The sequence below is a fragment of the Saimiri boliviensis genome, chromosome 16 (assembly GCF_048565385.1).
Source record: "Saimiri boliviensis isolate mSaiBol1 chromosome 16, mSaiBol1.pri, whole genome shotgun sequence".
NCBI lineage: Eukaryota > Metazoa > Chordata > Mammalia > Primates > Cebidae > Saimiri > Saimiri boliviensis.
Window position 1 is genome coordinate 44,469,554 of NC_133464.1, and position 22,089 is coordinate 44,491,642.

Sequence of the window (22,089 nt, forward strand, 5' to 3'; positions counted from 1 at the left end):
ATTGAGAAAAGATAAAGCTAGACACTAAGTATAAAGATACAGACTTGCTTTAGGTTTGCTCACTAGAGGACAGACACTTATTTTGCTAAAAAATTTAGATTCCTGGGTTGAGGACGAACTCTGTACCATCATGAGTCACCACAGTATTTAATACCACCTTATGAAACTTGCTGAGATACAACCACTTGGCTATTACCACAGAGAAACACATTACCTCTATCCTGCTGTGTATGGATGCATTTGCTTCAGCTATGTGTTTTATGTTTTAATTCCCTGCAATAGAAGTGGGAAATTCAATTAAATTTACATAGCAAATAAATCACTTTTCCAATTTATAGGTTATTTTATGTATATGCTAATTAAAAACAAAAATACAACAAAATAATCATTGATACCATTTAAAAGTCCCAACATCTTTCATTTGAAAAGGGTCCTATTTTGTAAGGATATTCATTGAAAGAACAGAGGTGAAAAATTACTAATCACAAATGTAGAATGCATGTTCCAAAATTGCTTCTAGTCTTATATTTATTTAAACCCGTGGTATTTAGCCCATTCTGCCCTATTTGCTAGTTTCGTTTTGTTTCTGCCAGTGTTTTTTTCGTAAAAAGAGGAATTTACTCAGGTCCATTTGGTAAATCTAGCTGAGTGAAAATACTGTCTGCTTGCTTTGAGGTTCTGATGCTGCACACAAAATAGCGTGTTTTTCATGTTCCACCCATACATAAAAATATTTTGCATAATCAAGTAGTGAAATGTGAAGATAAACAAGAACTAACCAAGCGGCTTGTTGGTATCTTAGTTAAATGTTTAAAAACCCAAGATAGCAAATGCTTTTCTTTAAAAAAAAAAAAAGTTATTTCAAATAGTATTTTCTCCTTTGATTAGTTCCCTGAAATTGTTTTCTATTTTAATGGTTTCCAGCAGTTCTATCCATTCTTCTACTCTTCAATGTTTTTTCATGAGCTGTAATTCCTTACAAAGATTGTTCACATAGTTTTATTTACAAGTAGTACATATTTTGTCAATACACGTTGACAAAATGAATTATCCAAATAACGTTCATCACTTAATTTCACTTCAAATATGTATTTTGCTATTAAATTGAATATTAATATTCTGATACATACTGGCTAAATGTGTATTATTGGTCATTTTAGAAGCAGGTGATTTTTAACTGGGAATAATGGGGTACAGGGGAAGGAAGGAATTTATGACTAACCAGCAGTATATTTTTATAAACAATACAACCAGTTTATCTTCTTAATTTAATTATTAATCACTAGAAATATGGTGCTTAATCTTAGAGATGTAGTTGTATACACTATATGTCATACATTTATATACCCAGATATAAATATATTCTAATACATATGCATTTAGGTATAGAATATACTTTATGCTTAAGTTCAGACAGATTGAAAATGATTGAAGTATTAATTCTTCTATACTGAAAAACATAAAATTTATGTTACTAAATTTAATCAGTTTAGTTATCTTTTATACAATCAGATTTTAAGACTCACTAATGTGACAATTACTTTTGAGGTTATTTGAATAATGTAACACATTTCGGTATTAAATTTTTGAATAGAGATAGTTTTCAAAATTAACATTAATCAGTATTGCCAATAACCTAAGTATCATAAGCAGAGATCATTATTTCTCCTATAGCCACTTTTGCTATTTAAAATTTCTTAAAGCACAACCACCACCATTTAGTTTTTGAAAATATCAGAGTAACTATTTATATGAACATATAAATCAAGTTAGTTTAAATGAGTCATTATTTTAGCTTTTCTTTTGATCACATTAAAATACTGCGACTGTCCCTAGAAAAGGGTAATTCCACACTTCATTTACTTAATGAGTTCTTACAGATTACCTATGTTATGGTATGTGTGCTTTGCTAAGTGAATCATCAACATATGCATGATTTAATATGTTTCACTCGCCACACTTAGCAACTATCCTAACAGAAGATTTGTAAGCTGTTTGTTTGTTTGATTGTTTTGGTGGAAGAGGGCATAAAATTAGAAGTTGTAAAATGCCTAAAATTCAAAAGTAAGCTGGCAGAATTCCTGGTACATAGTAAGCACTCAATAATACTTTTTTTAATAAATGAGAGGCTACTCCTTAGGACTGATTTATTCTTAAAATATATATCAGCAATAATAATTTATAGTTTTTTTCCAAAAAAATTTTAGATAATCTTGTTATATATTAAGATGCATACTAAGGTAAATTTTAGTATTTTATTTCATTTTTTTTCTCTTGATATACTTGCAAGATAGAACAAAGTGTGTTCTCTGTATAATGGGAAACATAACAGCTAACATTTGTGTTTTTTTATTTTTTCAAAAAAACTCTGTACATGATATTTAAAATAAATGTATTATCCCTATAGTTCATAAAATCATTGAGCAACTATATTTAATTTGCCATTTTTAGTGTAAATATGTATTAAACAAAATTATATATTTTATTTTTAAAATATCAAAAATAACAAAAACTGGAACATGTATGTTTTGTTCTGATAACCATGTGTTACTTTCTTGGCATTATTAGCTCATGTCTTACATAGAATTGTAAGAATTTAATTCGTTTATAAACATCACTATTAATTGATACATTTAAGAGGATGTTCTTAAATATGTCTTTAATACATGCATATAATATTGTGCCTTTCAGTAATTACTTATTTTAATCATTTTGAAAATTATGCAGTAGCCTTAAGCATATACATGGTTATTGACAACTGAAATATATTTGCTGCTTTAACTATTTCATTTAAAAATTGTCAGTTCTAAAAGGCTTTATGTTTTGGACTCCTTTGAGCGTCGTTTAAAAGCTATAGGCCTGCTCCAGAAAAATTCATATACCTGCAGATATGTATTTTTTGAAATTGCAAATCAAAGTTCCCACAGACTTCATGGAGCCCATCTATAAAATCTTCCTGGAGCCTGTGGCCCTGAGTAACAACCATATAAAAAGTTATTGGACTCTCAAAGCAACTCCTAATAAATATGCTTTGAAAATAGCTTAGAGTATTTCAAATAAAAAGAATTTAATATTCTTTTCCCAGCACTAGCTATTTTTTTTTTTTAAATGATCTTTCTTTGGAACCAGTTCCTTGTGTAATAATGGCTAAAACCTTGAAACAGTTTAGCTTCCTTATCTTGTACAAAATAAAAATGAGATAAAAACATACACTTTGCCATAAGAATGAGTGCATTGATCACATAATGAAATGGTCTTTATTGAATATATAATTGAGACTATTACTAGACATGCAAATAGGCAGCCAGATAGAGCTAGCCAAACAGAATGCGGCAGTTTTAAATTTAAGCTCCTTTTGATGTATGCAGTCCTCATTATTTGTTAAATTTGATTTTTTTTTTCTGTATTTTGTCCATTGTCCTTTCACTCTGTAAATTGCACAGATAATCCCTATGGAGGTTCAGGACAAAGGTATTTTTTCCTGTTCAATTTCACATTTCCAACCTAGACTTTGCCTAACATTCTTTCTTCTTACAAATAAATGGTAAAAGTGGTACATTTCTTTTTTGCCTATAGCCATATGTTTATAAAGTAATTTCACATAAAATGGTGTTTGAAAATGCACATTTTATTTCTGTCCCCATTTCTGTGAAAATTAAAGCTCAGTATTAAAGCGTTTTTCAAGGTCACTAGAGCTCCTATTTGGCTTAGGTAGGATTTTGGGTTTTTTGGTAATCTAATACTCATCCCAAGAATCAGGATTGATTTGATAAGAGACACAAATATGCATTTGAAAGACAGCGAATGAAACATTTACATAATCGTACATTAAAATGCACTTGCCAAGTATTCATTTTTGAAACACATACAAAACTTTGTTATTTATCTATAATATTTAATAGTATTTGTCATATGCAGAGATGCTTTTCTCCATACATTTTCACTATGTGTAGTTTTCTCTAACTGATGATCAAAGACATTTCAAACTTGATGAATTGCTATGTTTTTGTTGTTTTTGTTTTTCCACGTATTTTCTGTCAGAATTGTGAGATGGGAGAAGTTTCTGTCGTGACTCAGAAGTAAAACATCCTGGATGAAATTGATAATCAATATACATTTATGTTCATTTTCCAAGTACCATTCTCTATCATCAGTCCATTTCTTTAGGATGCATTTCTTTATTTCTCTCAATTATGATTCCTCTTTAGTTTTCAACTAATTCATACCCCTATTAGAGCTTCTATTCCTAGTACTTGCTGTACACCAAAATACATTGCACATATTCTTTTTTCATGGATTATTTAACTTTCAAAACAGCTATATTAGGTAAATTTTATTTTTATCCACAATTCCTTGATGAAGAAACAAGTTTCAGAGATATTAAGCAATTTATCCAAAGAGTTTGTTTACATTTCACCGCAAACTATCACAGATTAAGTGACCACTTCAATATCAGCTCTCCTTTAAAAGTTAGTGATCCTTTTATTTTCTACAACTTAATTGAGGTACATTTTACATACTATATAAGTCGCTCATTTAAAGTTTACAATTCTATAACATTTAGTCAATTTATCAAGTCAAGCAAGCGTTCTTACAAACCAGTTTTAAAACATTTTCATCACTCTATTGAGATCCCTTGTACCCATTTATTGTTAATATCTGTTCCCATATACATGGAATCAAATGCCTCTATAAAATTGGCTTTTTTGGATATTTCATATATCTGGAGTCATGCTGTATGTAGTATGTTGTATATTGCTTTTCAGTAATCATTTTTGTTAGTACTTTTAAGTGAATACCCCTTTAAATATCATTACGATTGTCAATATTGGGAAAATATAATAATTCTTCCTTATACTCCCACAAATATGACTAATTTCCACCCAAAGCATTCCTAGTTGGTACAAATCCTTATTTTGCTAAAAAAAAGTTCTGGTGAACTCACATAACTTGTCTCAAGATTAATGAATTATTTTTATTGCTTTCAAACTGGTATTTCCATCCTTTGGTGCCTATTAAGAGATTAAGTTGTTACTTTTAGAGATCTCAAAATGTATGAAAACAAACAATAGTCCAGACATTATTAATAGTCCCATCAGACTGTATTGACTGGTATTTTCATACACATTGTTTTTTCAGTGGTTTGGATGGATAACATCCTCTTATGGAAATTTCTCAGTTTTCACAACTGATCTAGGTTTCCATTCTCAATCAAGCCAGTGATTCTTCTTTGACGTATAACACACCCATTGTAATTACAAATGACATTTTTAAATAAACAGTCTCACATTGATATTAATGATGATATCTCTTTGTTATGTTTGAAACATTTTTGTTTTATTTTGTTTTGTTCCAATATTTTGTCATCTACTCTAACTGCTGAGTAGTTCCAACCGTGTCCCTCATGTCAAAAAGTTACCAAATTTTTCAGTTCTCCCCCAGTAAATTAAATGAGCAGAAATAAATGCTCACCATTTCCTGGCAGTTCTATAGAAATCATCAGAAACCCCAAACAGCAAATTTTAGTTGATAGTAAATCTAACAAAATAATAAATATGAATATTATTGTGAATAGCAAGCAAAGGTATTTACATGCAAAACATATCACATGATCCAAGATTTATTTGCTTTTAAACTTAAGCTGCCATTCCTCAGTTTTTAGTAGCAAATTAAATTCTGTAATTATAAATTTTGAGCAAATATTAAGCTAGTTTTATTCCCTGAACAAATATTAAAGACGTAATTTGAGGAGATGGCCAGAAATGGTCAATAGCAAAGTAGTTCATTGAAGAGTCATTACGCCTCTGAAAAATCAAATATAAAAAGATAATAAAGATAAAAGTTTAAAAGCCTATTTCAGTTTTCCATAGTCATGACTGAATTTTTGTCCCCTATGTTTTAATTTGTAGACAATGATTTTGTGAGTCACTCAACATTAAACAGAGAAATATTGAATGTTTTATAATTTCTGTAGTGCTTATATGAATGCAGTAATTGACAAGGCAATATTTGAAAGAGTTTAGAAAAGTATCTGGCAAAAAGCTAGCATCGTTAAGTGTTTGATAAGTAAGATGGATAAGACTATCAAAACAATTTTTTCTTCTCAATTTAACTTTAAAAACTGTTTTTGCTTTGATAGTCTTCTGTCCAATCAGCTTTGAAAAAAATTCCTCTTGATTTATGTAATAGAAAAAAATGTAAATAACCTACGTAAAATTTGAAAGTTACATGTTTCTTGTTTCTATGTGTATATGTATAACTTAAATATTAGTGATACTGAAGTTAAGTGTTAGCCTCCTTTGTCTAATAAAATCAGATTTAACAGGAATATTTAAAACTGGTTTCACTTCCATAGAAATATGGGCAGAATTAGTAAAAGGTCATTTCCATGGGGATTTGAGGAGACTTTCAAATAGAAAAATTAAAAGAACCTTTATATGAAGCTTCCATAGACTCATAACTATAAGATCTTCTTTAAACATTACTTGTAAGTAAAGATCCCCCACTTCCCTTAGAAGAAAGTAATTAAGAATATACATCGAAGGTAATCTATGGTAACACAGGCTCTGTACAAGGCATTATTTATTTATATGACATTTATTTCAGAAAAACTCATGTTTTAGAGTTTAACAGGTATTCTAGTTGGTATTCGTGTGCTTTCTTTAATTTCAGGCGAGATTTGAGATACTGTGTTTACTTATCTATGTTTTTGTTATGTTAAATATAATGAAACTTGATTAGAGAAGAAAATAGACGAGCGCAAAAAAAAAAATTGTGTTACAAGGGAAGAGTGCCAAAGAATTATTTGTCTCTTAAGTTGTGTGTGTGTGTGTGTGTGTGTGTGCCTGTGTGTGTGACAGAGAGTGTGTGTTTGAATCTCTAGTAGCACATAGCACAAATCTTCCTATGCAGTTGACTGAGAGCTAAACTTGTAAAAAAAGGGAAGATCTTATGTCACTATCGTTTTTGGTATGGGGTTTACTTAATTTGTCAGACATGTTTATTTCACTAGGCTGAGGAAATTTGTCCTGGGTACAGTCAAGATCTAGCATTTCACTGCGTATTTATTTGGTTCCAAACCAAGGTGACTTTAGTCTGGTATATTTGAGTATAGTTTTAATTTTAGCTTTTTGCTATAATTGGGGTTTAATGTGTATGTTTCCAGTTTATCTTTTTAGATCTTACAAAAGCAATTAGATATTCATGGATAGAAAGGAGCAAGAGGACTAAGGTGCTTGCCAACAGAATTGGTCAGAGGGACAGTTCCTGTTAAACAGTTTTCTCTTTCTGCTACTTGGTGAAAAATAATAGTATCTTACATGCGCCATCCTTATAAAAACAGAAGTTACATATACTTCTGGCAAAGATTCAAGGCACCAAGTATTTAAATTGAGTGATTTCAAAGGGGCTGCTTTGGACATAAATGTAAGGAAAGAACTATCCCTTTTATAGATTATCTGCGTTATTTTATCCACATCTCTTCAAGAATCTGCTCCATTCACTATTAATTCCACCTTTCTGCTTTTAGCCACTAGTGCTTATTCAGACTTCCTTCTATTTTATGAGATAACACAGATTCTTTCTAATACATTTCTAACACCACCCCTCTCATTTTGAATTCAGTTTTGTTCAGTCAGAATGAGTATGTTCTTGTCATCTAAAATCCAACTATCTTGAAAGGATTTTATAAAAGCACTTATAAATCTGTGGGTTTAATATTTGTACTATAAAGCAATATATATGCAGCCAAGAAGTGCTATAGAAATGGAAGCTATTATTTCTGACTGGGATCGTCAGAGAAACCTTCATAGAAGAGATTAAACCTTCAAAGAAGTGTCTCAAATAAGCTGCAGTCAATAACTTACATTTGTTTGATTGTTAGTATTTTCATGTCATTTTAGCATGTATTCACTTAATTATCCACAAAAAATATAGTGTGTTTGGAAAATCAGATTTTTTTCCTACATCTTAACATTGACAAAATTAATGTCAAAGAATTGCACAGTGGAAGAATACGTATTATATTCTCTTTGTTTTTCCCCATCCCCAATATGTATTATATTTTTAATATGCACTAGGAAACTGTGTTCATCTCTTTTTAAGTCTTCCAGCAATTCTTTTAATTAGAGACTGACTTGCCCCAATTTTTAAAATTTATTATTAATTGACAAATTACAATTGTCTCTATCATGTACATTTTTTTTTTCTGAAATAGGTATCCATTGTGGAACTGCTACTCCAGCTAATTTTAATGTGTTGATTTACTCCAATTTTTACAAATAAGAAATCAGAGTGCGAAATTGACTTGTCTAGGATCATACTGAAAGCAGTGGTTCAGTCCCAGCAAGGACCCGTAATCTCTGAGTTAGTTCAATTTCTTTCTTTCACATAGTTTCTTGAAAAGAGAATTAGCAGAGTTTTAACAGAAAGAAGAGAATGCTCTTGGGAGGTGCCTGAGACAGGGCAGGTAGAGAAGGGAGAATGGCATTCAAAAGAATATAAGGCAAGTCCAGGTGCGGGTGCTAATGGCTTGATCAGGGCCAAGATTTCTGCAGGAAAGTAGTTACAAAAACACCTGAAGTGGTAGGCTAGTGTGAAATTACAGTGAGCACATATCTTTCTTGACGTTTTTGTTGTTTCCAGTGTTTTCAAACTGGAATTTGAGAATGTGTTTCTAACTTTATGTTAAAATATATATTAATTTCCTTTAAAAGGGTTGAAATAATTATACCCAGTAGGAAGCAATTCAAGATAGAGAGCAGGAGAGTGACATAAACAAATTAGTGATTTATAGAAATAAATTATTCAAGTTCATTCAAATTTTTATCAAGTATTTATTGAGAGCCAATAATATGTTAGTATCTGGGGTTAACAAAATGAACAAGATATTCTCCCTATTTTCCAGGAATTTATATTTTCAAGGAATGTACTTTCTCCAAGGAATGTACTTTCTCCAAGAAATTTATATTGAAACAGATAAAAGTACTAAACAGATAAATTAGTTATAAAGTATTGTGGTAAATATATATTTGTATTACTTGTGGAATGAGGATTTCACTTAAACTTAAAAGCTCAGAGAGTGAATGGTTTTCTTTTTTAAAAGAAGAGGGGTATCTTCAAGGCATTCATCAAAATATGAGTGGATATTCAAGCATTAAAAACATGTTTCGTTTTTTTGAGAATTACAGTCTTAGTAGAACACATATAAGTAGAATGGAGGTCAAGACCTTGAGAACTTCTTGTGCAATCATTTGTTAGTGTTTTTCATTAAGACAAAAAAATAGAAATTAACAATTTGACTAATTTATCATTGTATACTTATCCATAAGGTCAAGTGAAAAGTGTGCTTTCATCTGACATTTTTAGATATTATTGGAAATGATCAAGAATGTAAAGCACATACAACATAAACAGGCAATGTGTATGCTTTCTGGGAGATAGATAAGAAGAGTTTTGCTATGTTTTAAAATATTATTTAAAATTACAGAAAAGCTTGAATTATCAATAGTAAAATTATTCAGATTTTTGAACTCCTTGTTAACAAATCTACATTATTAGTGTATTTGGGCACATCTCTGTTTTACAATTTAATTATTTTTTAAATTAACAACTTTTTATTGACCACCCAGCATTTTCAAAGCAGAAATCCAAAGTTCTATCTTGCAAAGTACATTCTTGAATTTGCTGGTTTGTCTTTCTCAAAAATGATCCATTAATTGCTCAGTTTCCTCTCTATATTGAATTAATTATAACCAAAATAAAATAAAACATTTCCTCTTAATTTAAGATATCAAAGTCTAGGTGAACTTACCATAAAGAAATCAAGTAGTCTCTGATATTGGAAAAGTAAAAATTGGCCCTACAATGATTCATGCATTTATTTACTTAAAAAAATTGATATTCTCTTCACAATTGGTGTCTTTATCTGTTCTGTTTTCTGTGTGTCTAATGTTTTGCTGCCATTAGAAATATGAAGCATAGCACCATCGTATAGTAAGATGGACTGGGTGTCAAAGGACTAGTGATAGGACTCAGATAATATCTTTAAACCTCAGTGTCTTCATCCATATCATCCATATCGTAAGGAATTTAGAGTAGAATTTCCAAGATTCTTTGCATATTTAACATTCTATGAGGACCTTCTCAAAACCATTTTAAGAGAATAAGCCTTACAAAATGAGACTGGCAAATAAGATTTCAATTGATCAATTTTATGTCAAGAAGGGCATAGATATTTGATGTGCCTTTGGTGGACTATCTAAAGTATTATTTTTAATAACATTATCCCAAGAGTTTGTTTTGTTTAAAACTGCATACTACTTGTATGAATATAAGTAAATTAAAATGTCACATTTTTTGCTTGAAGACAAAGCACTTTTTCCTTGAAGCATTAGCCTAAGTAACTTCTTGTTCTCTTGCTAAGTTTTCTATCTTTCCCTGGAATGATCTTTTGCAGATTTTCCCATGGCTTTCTCCTTCACTCCACTTAGGACTCCATTCAGTACTGCTTCATTTATGCTTTCTATCCTTTTTCATTTACTTTTTTTGATCTCTTTTCTCATGGCACTTATAAATATCTGACTTTATGTCTTACATTTATTTTAAAATTGTGTATATATTTTATAACTAATTAGAAAGAAATTTTAACAGGCAGGTTTCTTTACTCATAATTAAGCTGTATCCTTGTTGCCTATTTTTACTATGCTATCCAAAGAAGTAGACACTAACCACATGTGACAATTTAAATTTAGAATTAAAAGTAAATAATATAAGAAAAATATTTCCTTAGTCTCACTGGCCACATTTCAGTGCTTGCTGGTTACATGTGTCGGTGTTTAATGGACAGTCCTATAGTGACTATCATATAATCGGTACACAATAAATAAAGCTTAATGAGGCCGGGCGCCGTGGCTCAAGCCTGTAATCCCAGCACTTTGGGAGGCCGAGACGGGTGGATCACAAGGTCAAGAGATCGAGACCATCCTGGTCAACATGGTGAAACCCCGTCTCTACTAAAAATACAAAAAATTAGCTGGGCATGGTGGCGCGTGCCTGTAATCCCAGCTACTCAGGAGGCTGAGGCAGGAGAATTGCCTGAACCCAGGAGGCGGAGGTTGTGGTGAGCCGAGATCGCGCCATTGCACTCCAGTCTGGGTAACGAGAGCAAAACTCAGTCTCAAAAAAAAAAAAAAAAAAAAAAAAAAAAAAAAAAAAAAGCTTAATGAATGAGTAACAAAAATAAAAAATCTTAAAAGTTATTGTATGCTTTTTGAACTAAGACCCTTCCCCAAATGTCCATCAATAAATGAGTGGACAAAGAAATTGTGATATATAAAGAGAGGAAGTAATTAATGGCCTCAGAAAACTGGTTGGGATTGGAGACTATTATTCTAAGTGAAGTAACTCAGGAATGGAAAACCAAGCATCATATATTCTCAGTCATAAGTGGGAGCTAAGCTATGAGGATGCGAAGGCATAAGAATGACACAATGGACTTTGTTGACTCAGGGGAAAAGGGTGGGAAGTGGGTGAGGGATAAAAGACTACAAACTGGATTCAGCATATACTGCTTGGGTGAGGTGCACTGAAATCTTTCAAATCACCACTAAAGAACTTATGCATGTAACCAAATACCACCTGTTCCCCAAAAACCTATGAAATAAAAAATTTTAAAATATAAAGTTACATTATGGCTGCTCTTATTAAAAAAGACCTTTCACTTTTGTTTTTTTTTAAATAGAATTATTCCCATGCAGTTATAGATATTATAAAAGTGAAAGCATAAAGCCTATTTCCGAGGATTTTATTTACCAGTAAAGTAAAAGTTTTCCAGGGAAAATTGCTAGGATAATTTTTTTCTCTTCTCCAATGTGATTCCAAATATTTCATTGAAAGAAAATGTATGTTTTATAGATAAATAACTTACTGAAATTAACAGAAAATATAGATTAGTAAAATAGAATTAGTGTTAATATACAATATACATGGGAAGAATTCTACTTCCCATGCCAATTAAAATACTTTTAAGATTATTTTCCATGATTTCATAAATAACAGCATTCTCAAGATAAAAGTGCCAAATTCTGTTTTAAAAAAATCTTTAATTTGCTTCAGATTTTCAAATTCAATAAAGATTAGAGAGTTTAGATGATAGAAATTGACAGGGCTACATATGACATAAAGTATCTTTTATAATAATACTTGTACAGCATTACTGACATAACAAAGTGAGCAACTTGCGATTTCAGTAAACAAAGAAATCTCACGTATATACACAAAAATTAGCATGATAAGCATGCGACACAACTTTTTTTCCCAATTTCTCCTTAAAACTCTGTTAGTCAACTGTAACATATAAATTGTTTTGTTGGTTGTAATACTGCATGTTTCTTATGAAACTTTTGCAATTCTATTGCACTCTTGAAATTCATTAGAAGGAGTGAGATCTAGTGTTCAGTAGCAACTATAGTTACAATACTTACAGTACAGAGTGACTATATTTAATTTATTGTTTATCTCAAAATATCTAAAAGAGTAAAATTGGAATATTCCTATCATAAAAAAGTATAAATGCTTGAGGTAATATCTCAATTATCCATTAGATCATTATACATTTTATGCTTCTATGAAAATACCACATGTACCTCATAAATGTGTACAATTGTTATGTATCCATAATTAAAAATTAAACATTAAAAATTTTACTTTTTCATCTGGAGAACATGGACTTTAAAAATCTCTATATTGTGGATATAGTTGTATTTTCTCTTCATCTGTATTAAAAATATAAATAAATAAGATTTCTAAATTTTATTTCAATCAATTATACAACTGTGATAATGTTTGTGATTATGCATATTTAGGTATAGAATTATATAAAATCTAGGATGCAGTTTCATAAGAGCATTAGTTGATTAGTTGTATTTTAGAAAAATAGCATTTTATAGCTATACCGTTTAAAGATGTTAGAAGGTCCTCTGCTGGAAATAGAAACTGTTTCTAAGGAAACTTGTTATCTAATCCTCTCAAGTTATAGCAAGCCATACTGTATAAATCAAATCCATTCACAGACACTTTGGTGCACATTTCTATACTGTGCCTTTCCTCTATCCCTAGAGGTTCAACAAGACAGGAGGAAAGACAGTTATGATTGTTTTCGTTACTGAAGAAAGAGGCTTTTGTATTTACTAGGAGGATCAGAGAGGCATCCTGCAACCTGGAGAGCTCCCTTGGCCCCAGGTTTTAAGTTGTTGGGTGTGTTTGTTCTTTTGTTTGTCTTTCAGGGCTTCATGGAACAGCATGACCATCATGTTCAGCTTTGATGCCTGTGGGGGATAGGTTAGATATAAAACACAGTACAGAGAAAGATAGATGCTTGCTGCATTTGTACTGAAAAGTTTAGAGGAAAAATATGAAATCGTTTGGGTCCACAAAAACGGAAACAAACCAACAAAAATACTTATAAGTTGCTGTTAAAGTTAATGATAGCCCCCTCTCTTTAAAGGCTCATTGAAAATGGTCTTAATATTTCTGGTTTTGCTTTATAATACTGTCTTCTGTGTAGATATTAACAGCTGAGCCTTATAAAGCCCATGAATTTTCCATATCTGAAGCTTAATGGTCAGCTAATGTATACATTTATTTTGAGGTTATAGCAGAAAAATATGTTAAAAATTAGTATATCTAACAAATTACACGTTAATTATTATCCGGTTGATCTTTTACCAGTGGAAAATAGTTTTCCCTTTCCTCCTTACTTCAGTCATGCTCGTCATTTCCTCTTGAGGTAGATCATTAAGCATTTACTAATTCTATTTAAGGTCTTGCTACTCAAAATGCAGTCTATCCATGAACCAGAAACGTTTGCATTACCTGGGTGCTTGTTAGAAATGCAAAATACCCACAACTGCTAAATCAGAATCTTCATTTCAGCAAGATTTCCAAATGATTACGATGTACATTAAAGTTTAAGAAGCAGTTCTTTATTATAGTATGGATTATATTGCTGGAGACATTTCCTAATCCCCTACATATATTTTTGGTTCCCGAAGGAAATTGTGCTTTTCTAGCATATAAAGTAATCAGTTCATGAGTTTTCAACTTTAGAATCCTTCAACATATTTAAAGGTGAGTCAATATAAATTATTTTCAGATTATCCTTATCCTTCAAGATCTATCTTTTTAATAAAAGTCAATACTCTTAGGATTCAAAAGAGACAGGGACATGTAATTATTCCCAGTAGCATATTGTTTTATATTTATTGGTAACCTGTTTATATTTATATATATAAGTATTTTACACCAGAACAAGTTTTTGCTTTTGAACAATCTTAAATGCTTATTAAAGATGCTTCCAACTAGTTGATGAATATCAGTGGTAGAGTCTCCATTATGCTGAGTAACAGTTTTTTATCTCCCCAGAAATGTGGAATATGTAGTCCCAGTATCATGTCTTTAAAACCCTTAAGAATAGTAGATTGAACACCAGAGCAAATTAAGTATTTCAAATAACTGACTTTGGTTTTATTAACTCCAGATTATATTAGCTTCATGTGTAATGATTTTTGGCCTATGATGAGCCATATTGTAGTCCTTTATGATTATTTCATAGATGGTGAGCATATCTACTACCTGCTACATATCTAAATATTAACATATTTTCACAAGGGTAGCTATAATCCTGATTCATGACATCCCATTTGTCTCCCACAACAAAGATACTATCTTTTACTCTATGCTCATCTTCATTTACTAGTTCTAATTTTAGCTATCTTATGTAATTTACTTCAGAAATATTTGCTACAGTCATTTAGCTAATGTTTTCTGGTTTGAAATCTTCCATACATTTAACTATTTTTAATTCCAGAAAATAATATGGAAAGGAATTTCCAAATTGTGTGTCAAAAGATGTATCATTAATGATAAAAACTAATACACTGAATAAACATTTCATTTAGCTTAACTAAGTAATTTCTGGACTATACATTTTTAACCCTACATTAAAGAAGCATTGGATTTTGAAAGTAAAATATAGGAATAATAAAGATTTTCAAAATGTCATCAAATTCTTCCTAAGAAATCTATATATACTACACAAAGTAACGTATAGCCCTATGTTTTAAATTTTCTTACATTTAGTTACTTGTTACAGCATAGTACAATATTCATGTATCTTATTAAATTCTGTGCAAAGAAAAATAATGTAGTTTTCAAGCTGCTATTTTATATTTCTATATACAGTTGATGATTTTTAAACTACTCACTAAACAAATAAAATGAAAGAATACCTAAAATTAAGAAATGAGAGTAAAAATCTATATTGCAGAAATATTGTTAAAGAAAATGTAACATGAGAATATAACAAAACATAGTATCCTTGCTGGTGATGGTGTTTTCTTCCCTTGTTTTCTAATAGACTACAAACAATGTATTTATTTTAATTGCCAGGCTCTCCAGTAGATCAAATGTTGGTATAACATTCACTCACTGCTCTCTAGGACATTGCTAGATATAGGAGGTACATGAATGGTGGACAAGTAATTCTTATCAAAGATAGTATATGACAAGTCTTGCCTATGTAGTATGGAGACTCTGTGAAAGCAGTTATTGCAGTCAAAAGAAAGGACCAAAATGGGATGTATTAAGATGAGGTTTGAAGGATGAATAACCTTTTGACAGGTCAGAAAAGGTCACTCTACCTGAATAGAAAATAGTGAAAAACTGCATATTTATAGAAGTTTTGGTTTTATTTGCTAAAATCCAATATATCAATACCCCTCACCTTGCCCCTAGGGTTTTGTTTGTTTGTTTGTTTGTTTGTTTTTATACAGGGTCTCCCTTTGTCATCCAGGCTGGAGCGCAGTGGTGTGATCTCAGCTCACTGCAGCGTCGATCTCCTGGGTTCAAGTCATCCTCCCACCTCAGCCCCCCAAGTAGATGGGACCATAGATAGGTGCCACCGAGCCCCCCTAATTTTTCTTATTTTTTGTAGAGATGGGTTTTCATGATTTTTCCCTGGCTGGTCTTGAATTTCTGAGCTCAAGGAGTCCACCTGCCTTAGCCTCCCAAAGTTCTGGGATTATGAGCGTGAGCCGCCACGCCTGAGCCCTACCCTTAGTTTCTAAAACCTCTACCTCCATAAATTCACAGAGGTCTGAATGCAGATCAAGTAAGATTATCACGTGGTCAGAGGGCAAATATGGTTCAGAATTAGCACGGAATTTATGGCATGAAAAGGAACCTAACTTCTTTTCTTTCGTTGTAATCTTCACCTTCACAAGTTTTGTTGTTTAAGAAACTGTATGCCTTACTTTCTAGTCTCGTTCCCCATATCATTTGATAGGTTGCTTCAGACAACATGCAGCTGAAGGAAGTTATAACCCACATTTTCACTAATCAAGTGGTTGTGAAGTAAAGACTAAGGAAAGAGACACTGTTCTCTTTCTTTTTTGGGCATGAAACAGAAAATTTAGTCATACCACCAAACACTAGATGTTTTAAAAGAGGCAAATGCAGCATTCAGGACACTAGTTTTCTCACAAACACGCATTTAAGAGAAGAATCAATGAATGCATCATAGAACGATTTGAAAATATGTCTGAAAAGTTACTGCAAATCTGGATCTTAATATTCCTCACGTTCCATTACTGGAATACCACATAACTTATCAGTGGAACATAATCTTTTTCAAACTTTTGTTCCCTGAATTTTTCTAAGTAACACATACTAATTTCATGCATAAATTCAAAAAATTGCCACCTTAGGTGTAAATAGGTTAAATCTTATTTTCTAATCATTAAAACAGTGTTATTTTTTCAAATTTTTCAAATTATAATTTTAAAATATAACAGTGATCTTTCATTATAAAAGTAAAAAAATCAGCTGGTAGAAATAGATTTGATTCCTGACAGTCACTTACTTTTCTGGTTTGGGGCACAACTGTAGCCTCTCTGATCCTTAGTTTTTGCAGTGTTTGGTAATGAAGTTCAAAAGTACATAAAGGGGCAGGCATATATTTTATATGGTAGTACTTATTATGATTATGATTATTTTATTATCATTGATAATGGCTATAGTAATAGTGACAGTTGTAGAAATCCTTAAAATCTATAGATAAATTAATTACAATTTATTCCTCCCAACACCAACCCAAGAAAACTACTTCACTGAGGTAGGGCCATTCTTGTTCATTTTCATTTTTCAGGAGATTGAAAAGACAGTAATTTTAGAACTTAGATCCTTTCTACACTGATGCCTTCCAACATTCCATGGAAGTTAGGGATAGTAGTGAGGAGCTTATGGCATAATGAAGGAACAGGCAGAGTGGCTCCTAAAGGACAAGAGTACCCCGGAACAAATTTTATTCATCTCCTAATTTTTATAGGAAGAATTAGAAAACACTTTATTCTACTTTCCTCAGCCAATGGCTTCTTAGTCTGGGAGGTAAAAATTTACTCTCAGTGTACATTTTTCAACAGAGATCAGTTGATTTAATCGGTAAAAATTTATATTATATTCTGAGGGGCAAGAAAAGTGACCTACAGTTTTCAGCAGAGGGATGTCTTAATCTGACCTATGATTTTCGTTTTTTTCATTTTTTAGAGAACATGTTGATTAGTATGTGTATAACTGACTTTGGTGAGGAAAAAGTGAAAAAAGAATACAGATAATGATAGTTTGGACTAGGATATAGCTAAAAAGGTGGTAAATAATGGTGAGAGTTTGGATATGTACTGCATACATGTTAGAGCCTGTATAACCTATTAACAGATTAGATGTTGGGGTGGGAAGGAAAGATTTGTGTCTAACCTCTCAACTCCATGTTTTTTCACCTTAGTAACAGGGGAAATAGGAAAATTCAGGTCTGGAATATATTCAGGTGAAAAACTGAGAGTTCTGTTTTAGGCAGGAGGATTAAAATGCCTAATAGACATATAAATATAATTATTATGGAGGCAGTTTAATTTATGAGTCCTGAGACGGAGGTTGTATCAGGAGACACGTATTTGAGATCCATCATTGTGTTGTTTAAATGTCCTGAGACTTGAAATTGATGTTGGTAGCAAGTAAAAGAAGAGATCCAGGGACAGAGCCTTGAGCCATACCACATTCAGAGGTAGGAGGAAATGAACCACCAAGGAGTGGTCAATCAGGCAAAGGCCAAACTGGGGACTGCAGTGTCCTACAAATTAAGTGAAGAAAGTGTTCCTGGAAAGGAGGTGATTTGCTGTTAAAATGCTGCTGAGGAGGCATGAGGGTGTTGGCAGACAGAGCACAGACTCTTGAAAGATAGGTATTGCTTGTGTCTTGAGACGAATGGTTGTAGAAAGAACTTATTTTGTAGTGGTGTTTTATGTGGACTAATTTTTAGTCACTTCTGTGTCCCTTTGGTAATTTTAAAATAAACAGCTCAATTACATTGTCCTGCCTTCCTTCCAAGATTCACTCACTTTTTCTTTGATTTCATATCTACTTATAGAGCTGGTATACACTGTAATTCTCTCCATATTTAGGATACGTGCACAGAACTTTATACCACCTCCATTACACTGTACCTACACAGCATTATTATGCCATGCCATCTTAGCAAGTTAGAAAATAATTTAACCTTCCATGCTTTCTAGTTTCCTTGATATTCATTTTTACAAACATATTTTGAAAATAGGCTGTGATTTTTCTACCCTATCCTCTCTCTCCTAAACCTTCAGTGATATGAATTTCCTCTACAGCTTATGAAATCGTTCTGCTTAATGACACCAATGATTCCCTAAGTACTAAAACCAGTAGCCTCTTATGATTATTCTCCCCATGCAGCTGCTTTAAGTAGAAAGTTGAAAAAATTATTTGCACTATATTCAAGTTTGATTTACCATGACTTAAATTTCAATAATAAATCCCCAGGAACTCCTCTTTTGACTTAAGCTTTTCGTAGGCACTAGTTTGAAAGCCACTGATCTAGAAAACCAGCATTATGTTAATGTCTTTTACAGAGGACAGCACCTAAGGTAAAGGCCAAGCTTATTGTCTTTGGGTTCCTACGTATCTCCCACTGTTAAATTTCACATTAATTTGAAATTGATTTTTAGTAATTAAAATCACAGTTATATTAGCCTCTTGACACAGATTTAAAATGAAGAGCTTTAACTTTATAAATGATAATGCTTATTGCAGTTGATGGTGCTAAAAGGTAACAATACAACTCTGTAAATATATTTGGAGTTGCTATCCCTGAACATGAGCCAGCATCATAATCTGCTTATCAGTGAGAAATGTTCAGGGAGTGTGAAATTCAACAAGACAAGCCAAAGAAAATTAATTCAGACTTGCCTCAGAAATGCCAATTGACCTAATCTTCCCAATCTATTAATTCTGAAGGTAGAAGGAGCAATAGATAGAAAAGCCTAGGGGGTAATCACAATGACCCAAGACTTAGGAGCAGCTCACAAAGTTGGCTCTGTTCATGAAGACCAACCAGGGAATTTTGAAGAGTCATTTTAAATGGACATAGGCCATGCAGAGTCTTATGGGTCAAAAGCAAAATCCAAAAATCAATAACAAAAAGTGAATTAGGGAACTTGAAGACATAAATAATGTGATGCTTTGATTTAATACAAGTGATGCTTGGAGCTGGAGGCATCCTATAATAATAACAGAACCAGGTCTTTCAGTGAGCCATGCAGGAGACCAACAGTGAGCTTCACTGGCAGATCTAATTTCCCCCAAATTGGCACTAGTGACATACCTGCAGATTGCACTTGTGAGTTAAAACGAATTCAAGCCCTGCAGCCAGTCCATTCGTTAATTTTCCATTAGATACAATAAAGCAGAAAGTACCCATAACTAAGAAGATAAAACTGACCTTCTAGGAAATATTATAGATTGTTGAAAAGCATCTCAGTATATCACACTTAAATAAAATAGCCATTAGCTCTTTCATTTACCTTCCAAGGCAATCAAATTTTGTAGAAAAAATTCTAAGAGATAATTTCTACTGGTCGTTTGGTGACTTAACAGTTCTAATCTAGGTGAAGATTTGACTATAAACATATGCAAAAATGCATAAATTTTAGTTTGGAGTTAACTTGGGTACCTGAAATACAGATCATGAATTTCATAGCCAACTATAGTTTTGAGTCTATATTGCAATCAATATTTGCGTTTCTGTTCTACTTTCTTTTCCCTTGCCCTTAACCCTGACTTTGAAATAGTTTTAAAGATAAAATTCACAGGAAAAGTATTGAGAGCATATCCAATATACTGGGCAGAAATAGTATAGCCTAGGTGATTTTTTAAAATAATTTTTATCCAAAATAATAACACTTGTTTACAGATAATCTGTACAATATTTGCTTCATAAATCATGACCTTATGAAGTCCTCTCTTATTGCTAGTTTCCATTCTAATAGACTATGACAGGCATAAAAACTAGATTTAATGCCCATAATTATTATAAATTAAATAAAAAGTGGTTAACATTAGAAATCTGTTTTTGCTTAACCTGGTTTGTTAGGATATAGTCCCTGTAGTCTTGATTTGACCTATAAGCTAGTTACTCTAACAACGCACTTCATAGTCATTGAGCGGTTGTGTGCTGAATATGTATTGGCTGATGGCCTGTGAATACATTGCTATGGATAAATCACAGCCACTAACTCTTTGTGACAAGCACCTTTAAATACTTAAGCCTGAGTGATCCCATCACAAGGATTAGTTAGACAGGTGTTTAAATTTAAAGGAATAAAATTTCTACATGGAACTTAAGTCTGACAATTCTGAAAATCAATATTGGCTCTGACAATTACTATGGGCATTGAACAATAACTAGGTGACCTCTCTATACCTCAGTTGCCACCTTTGTAAAACAGAAATTTTACTATCTAACTCCGAGTGGCTAAAAAAAATTACCAACTCAACACAGTGCCTAGGACATGGTAATATAATTACCCATGTAGCCATCACTCTTCAACTGTTTATTGAACAATTATTACTTTCCACAACTGTGTTTAATTGAGAGATATAAGCATAAATGAACAAGTTTATATTTAATGTTTTTGTCCTTGCAGACTTTATAGTAGAACTGGAAAGAAAATTAAGTAAGCCTTTACATTGTTTTATTTTTGGTAGGTATAGGGTACCAAGAGTTTTCATAGCCAGCATATTGATTTGTCACTCTGTTTGAGCTCGGGAAAGTTTTTCTCCCCAGTGAGGTGGTTTTGAGGAATTTAAAAATGAAATTATTTTTGTAAATGGTTAGTCAGTGCCTGGCACAAAATCACCATACAGCAAATGTTACCTAGCATTAGCATGTTTAAGATGAGATCTGAAAGATCTAAATCCAGTAGAACTTAAATGACAAAGATAAGAGAAAAGGTGATTCAGGAAAATGCAACAGCGTATACAGAGACCTGGGGTGCATGAGAGTGGCACTTAAGAGGTGTTTAAAACATTGGATGTAGCTGGTGCTGACTATGCAGACAAAAAGGAATACGGTATTCAAGGCTCAAGTTACGAAGAGGTGAATTATAAACTAAGAAATGGTAGAAATTATTATAAGTTGCAGTAGGAACACACCAACATTTTTATTGTCAAGAGCTGATATAATCAAATGCAGGAATAGTAGTAATGAGAAACAATTTTGAGATGTTAGAATAAACAGTTGTGTGCTAAGTATCTCATTTGTTATTTCCAATGTATTATTGACCCGCATTTTACAGCTGAAAGAAGTGAGACATAGGTAAGTGATTTGCCAAAGATCATACAACTGCAGCGGTGACATGCAATTCTAACATATTTTAGTCTGACCTTAACTTTCATAGTATCTTTGTTCCCATCTTAGTGATCTTAGCAGGATCTCTTGGTATACAGATAGAAAAGGTAGAGGATGGCAGCAGTAAGAATTCAAGACATAATATCATCTGCACTAAGAGAGGTAGAGAAAAAGGACAAACTTGAGAGATACTTACAGTCAGTAGTATTTAGTACCTGTTTGTATATTGTGTTAGAGTGAGGTGGGTGTTTCAGAGATGTTTTTCATGCAGCCTTGGGCAGTTGGGCAGGTATTGCTTTCTCTTATTGAGCAGGGCAGCATAC

The 22,089-nt window shown here is 32.2% G+C and overlaps 1 protein-coding gene across 7 annotated transcripts in view; it reads left to right on the forward strand.

Moving 5' to 3' along the window:
- PCDH9 (protocadherin 9) overlaps positions 1-22,089 on the forward strand; it is a 912,415-nt gene that overhangs the window by 30,436 nt on the left and 859,890 nt on the right. Inside the window, exon 3 of one of the 7 annotated variants that reach the window (XM_074387639.1) lies at positions 1-22,089. This exon is cut by the window's left edge and continues 14,049 nt beyond it; it is cut by the window's right edge and continues 59,784 nt beyond it. The exons of the other annotated variants lie outside the window; for them this stretch is intronic. The gene's annotated coding sequence lies outside the window, so the exon portion shown is untranslated. 7 annotated transcript variants of the gene reach the window in all.